This window comes from Diplotaxodon limnothrissa, linkage group LG9 (genome assembly GCF_057381915.1).
Source record: "Diplotaxodon limnothrissa isolate DT_005_m linkage group LG9, D_limnothrissa_male_GT1.1, whole genome shotgun sequence".
Taxonomy (NCBI): domain Eukaryota; kingdom Metazoa; phylum Chordata; class Actinopteri; order Cichliformes; family Cichlidae; genus Diplotaxodon; species Diplotaxodon limnothrissa.
The window spans coordinates 14,634,035-14,639,721 of NC_140604.1; positions in this window are offsets into that span (position 1 = coordinate 14,634,035).

The following is a 5,687-nucleotide window of genomic DNA, read 5'->3' on the forward strand; positions in this document are numbered from 1 at the left end:
TGTTTCCTCTGTAGTGGCTGAGCTGAGTCCAAGTAGCTGAAAATGTTCCTCTGCTGCTCCGTCAGACTCTTCTCCTGCTGATCAGCTGGGACACAAAACAGATCTTTGTTAGGCTCCACACTGCACTGAAGAGTCAAAGTGTCTCATATGTTCATCTGACAAAAAAACAAATTTTTGCTTCCCGAGGTGGGCAAACAGACACAAAAGGTTTGAGCACCGATACCAAATTTAGCAGTATGCAGACCAGTAGCAGGAGAGACTGAGGCCTGTTATTGGAATCAAATGCCCAGTGAGCCGACACAACGATTTGCACAAGACAAAGACAGCTGTGTTTTATCCTGGAATACATTTATTTTACATTTTCTTGAAATGTTTTTCATTGTAGCACTTTTACCTCACACTAGGAGTGCAACGATACACAAAATTCACAGTTCAGTCGGTTCGATACTTTGGTGTCACGGTTCAATATTTTTTTAGAGACAAAAATTTTCATGCCTTTTTAATTTGTCATTTATTAAAATTATAAATATATATTTTAACTCAAAAGTACAGTTTTTAAATTTAATGTTGCTGAAACAACAAAAAATAAATAAATAAATCTGATTGAGGAATCACTCATCTTTGGAAAGAGAGTTTATTACAGAGAAATGGCTCTTTCCAAAATAAAAGCTATACTATACTCTTCTTCTGGCTATATTCTCAGCAGCATATTAAACATATCAGGTCCCTATAAGGAGAATCATGTGCTAACAGCTGTCTAAATCACTCTGTAAAGTTTGTGGCATGCGTGCTTGTTGTTTTTGTCTGCTTCCACTTGTCTTTGCACTAGGATGATGTCGGCATAAATGTGTAGTCATATTCATTGTGTTCCCACTAGTGCTGTCAGCGTTAATCTCGTTAAAATGACGTTAACGCCACAAATCTCCCTTAACGAGTTACCATGGATCGCCCCGTGCGTGGGGCTGGACGGCGTCAACACATTAACAAGCTAACTGCGCTAACACACTAGTTCCCACCAATTGAGCATTGCGTGGCACAGCCGACATACTGTTTTACTTTTGTCCATGACGCGCTTACCATCAGGGTCATGCTTCACATGAAAATCAAGACAGTTCCAAACACCAGATCTGAATGAGGGTGGGGGAGCTTCAATTTCGGGTAGCATTGAGGCAGTTGCCATGTTGCAACGAGCTTAGCTTCTGTCTTGCTAGCTTGCGCTACGCTCAGTGGATCTGCACTCGACAGTGCAGCCTAGGCGTAGTAGTCGAACGCAGATGCACTGAGCGCTCAACACTAGGGATGGGTATCGTTTAGGTTTTATCCGATACCGGTGCCAAACCGGTACTTTTGAAACCGTGCCGGTGCTTAAACGGTGCTCAAACCGGTGCTTAAAGAATGGAGAACACAAAATTGGTCCAAAAACCTCTCATGTTCAGCTGTTTTTTGTAAAAAGATAACAATTTTAGCCTTTTCTACAGCTATGAGGCATATATGGTATCACACTTGGCTGGAAGCAGTGCTTAAACAATGAAGGAAAAAAAACAAAAAAAAACAAAAACAAAAAAAAAACAAACACACAAACTTTGTCCAAAAACCTCTCATGTTTAACTGTTTTCCACTTTTTCTTTGGTCATTTTAGCCTTTTTGGCCAGGGTGAAGGGAGTATCTGCCATCAAACAAGAAGACAGCCGCATGTAGCTATGATGATGTTTGCTAGTTCACCTTACATGCATTAATGTAATAACGTGGTTAGCCTACTCAACGTGAATTACACACGAACAACATTAAGCTACTCATGCTGAGAACGGCTGCTGCTGCTGCCATCATCTCGAAATATATATATTCTTCCGTGTAAGATGGTGCCGGTGTGCATGGCTCGCCGTCCACGGTTGTCGGATCCACTTTTGCTCTGCGTGTTTCTATTGTTTTCGTCACTTTTATTGAACAACGCTGACTCTCTATTGACCTACGATCGTGAAGCTCTGTTAAATATTCGATTTGCCACAGAGAATTTGGGAAGGACTAACGCTGATGGACAGGACTTTTTTCTACCTCTGCTACTATCTGGAGTACCGCATCACCTGGATTACACCCCTACCACATCTCATAAGAGGAAGCGCTTTAAACGTCGGGGAAAACGTAGCGGGCTACTCGTGAAACTGAAATCATATTTGGCTCTTTCATCTGGCAGTAACAGATTAGTTTCCGAATGCACTCTGACTGAATTCAGACCTTTGCACTGGCGTTTTGTCTCCTGTCGCTTCCTGGAACCTATTGGCACCTGGCTGGTACCTGTTGTCGGCTTGGCTGAAGAGATTCAGCATTCCCGCCTTCTCTTACCTCATCTTCGCTGCGGTGGAGCGAATTCGCGGAATCTTCGGCAACTGAAACAGGTTCCCTGGATGGCTGTCACCGGTCTGACGGACCCTACCAGGTTTGCCCTTGTAATGAAGTTGATTTACCGTTGTTTTTTTGTCATTGATATTTGATCTATTTGTAGTCGACCAGGTGACAACAACAACGTCGAGAAAACATCTATTTATAGTTGACCATCATTCGGCGCTGGCCACCATCAAAAAGCCATCGATCTGTAGTTGAGCGTTAAATTGCATTGCAACTGAGCGCGTATAAAGTACCGGAGAAAGTAGATTTATTGTTCTTTTGTTATCAATGACTTTTGGTCTAGTGCACCAGCTTTAAAAAATCGTGTCGACATGCAATTTATGTATAGTTGACCGGGAAATTAAAGCAGCGATCACTTGGACTATTCTGCAGCACCCCTATCACATTGGTACATCCCTCCAGGTAACCATTGTCTTGTACAGTAGAGGAGGACATTAGATTTACTCTCAGCGGAATTGACCGGAGAAGGCATCAGTTCATGCACTGCACTGGCCTGCACCACGATTAGTATAAGGTAAGAATGAATGAATTTTTTTCTATTCGTTATTTCCACGGTTGCATTTGAATAACAGCAAAAAAAAGAAAGAAAAAAAAGAAAGAAAAAAAAACTCGTTAATGTACAGTTTCGGACAAAATGTGGGAGCCTGAAACTGTGTCTACTTTCATCTTACAATCTGGCAACAAATAAATTGCACTGCAAACAAAGTCTATCAACAAAGAAAACATTTTCGTTTCATACTTTGCTGTTATAATCCCTTACAAAGCTAGCTTTAACGCGTCGAGGATTCCTTTGTTCTTGCCATCGCCTCGACGCTTGACCCAGACTTTCGCTCTGTAGTTGCTTTTTAGCATAGTACTACAAAAAAATTAAATCTGTGATATATAATTGATAAACGTAAAGGTAACTGTATAAATGTGTTCAATGACTTTGTTACTTTTAATGATTGGAGAGCACCCGCTTCAATTCGCACTCAATTCAAACTTTACGTTGCACGCTCACCTAACTTGTGTTTGCACCTTTTGTCCACACGTAAACTGCGTTTTCGTTAACTGAAAACTGAGATTTTTAAAGAAGTGTTAAGGTTCAAATATTGATGAAGGAGAGTACAAACAACCATGGTCCAGAAGATCTTGGTCAAAACAATTGATTTTAATGAATACACGCGTGGGAAGACCAGTGCCTGTTCGCAGACAGGAACGGTTCTCCGACTTAATCAAAGCATACACAGATTTTTATAGCATCAGGGTTTGAATTAATGACGCCCCTTCATACGTCACAGACAGAATATATACATACGTCAAATCAAAAGCACAATGACTTTTAACACGGTTTAAAAGAACGTTGTCTTCTATCTCGTCTGGAACACGAGCCCCACATCCTGCCAGACGCTGTTCCTCTTTCTTGCAGAGACAACAAGAAACTGTTCCTCTTTCCAGAGACAAACATGACCAACTTCTCACCTATAAATGAGTCTAACTAATGTGTGTGCGTATATGTGTATGTCACCTCTTGCCTACTAACGCTCACTAACTGTATGTGTGTCTCGCCCTTAAATGCTCTCTCATCTCACCCGTTGCACTTCTGACCTTTCACCAGAACAGAGGCTCATCCTTATGTGTAACTAGACTTGTAGTCAAGACCGCCTAATCCGAGACCAAGACAAGACCAAGACCAGAGGGTATCGAGACCAAGACAAGACCAAGACCAGAGGGTATCGAGACCAAGACAAGACCAAGAACAAGTTGAGACGAGACCAAGACCGAGACCGAGTCAAGACGAGACCAAGACCAAGACCGAGACCGAGACAAAAAAAGTCTTTAAACTGCAGCCAGATGCTATTCTATGCAGGACACCTTAAACTAGTTTTTTTTAATTAAGCAGCAAGGCAGAACAAAGTCGGGCCTGTATCAAGACACAGGGACTAAACCCCAATTCAACCAGACCCAGAACTGATCCGGAATTAAAACAGGACTACAACAGTTCAAAATCAGGGCCCTATTTCAGGAAGCCGGTTTAGAAAACTCAGAGTGAAAAACGATACTCAGGGTTGAGTAACCCCGAACTGTCCAACTCGGAATATTCGGTTTCAGAAAGGCTGATAACAATTAGTTCAATCAACGCGGAGTTGCTTTAACCTCGAGTTAAGCGCGCGCACGAGGATACATAAAGCCCTGATTAGTGAAGCACAGATTAAGCGAGTCACCATGGAGACGGAGGGAAAGAAGGCGCGGTCAACGTACCTTACAGCGCTTGAGGCCGAAATTCTGATGGCAGCATATGCCGATAACATGCAAATTTTGCAGGAAAAAAGTAACACAGCCACAGCTGCAAAAGAAAGGGAGCATGCATGGCAAAACATAGCCGACAGAGTCAATGCGTGAGTGTTAATTTAAACATTGATCTAGGGATTTCCACCCATTTAACACGTTATTTTATTATATTTTATTTTATTTTTTATCTCATACATTTTATTTTGTGATGTGATGTGAGCGCAGGTGCAACCCAACAGGCCCCAAACGTGCCTGGCAGCAAGTAAAAATGAAATATAAAAATATAGTCCAAACAGGTAAGGTGTAATTGTATTATGAGCCACAGTGCTTGGTCTGTTTGTCCGATGTAAATCAATTGCAGTTAGAGGCTACATTAATTTTCTTTCTGTAAGCACTTATTGAAATTATCTGAGCACATTACAAGTACATATTTGATTACTCTGTATGCTCAAATGTGACCCGTTATAGCCAACAGAAAAAAAGCGGAGGCCCGAAAAACAGGTGGGGGTCCTCCACCACCACCACTCACAGAGGCTGAGCAGTTGGCTTCCACATTTGTGATAATGGGAACACCACAAACAAGTACAGGAGACGTTTCAGTGCAACTGTAACATTCCTGACTGCCCGACAGACGGTAGCCTTGGAAACGTGCTCAGCGTCACCAATATTATACAGAAAGCTCCCGTTTGCAAAAAACCGAAGTGCAATACAAATAATATGTACAGAACTGAGAGAATGTCCGCGATGTGTCACATGAGCAATATTAGGCCTGAGGATGTTATTCAAATGAATTATAGATTGTGCTGACAAACGGTGACGTTCACACAGAAAATCATCAGGAAATGATAAAATGTCCAAACGCGCTCTAATCACTCTCTCCCAGCGGAGAGCTCTGCGGAGAATTTGGGCTTCAACATCTACTGGCTCTTCAAGGAAGGAGCACGCCATGTCTGACACTTCCTACAGTCAGGTTTCCGACACAGAGGCGGAGAACGTCAGGGTTAGTTGAAGTA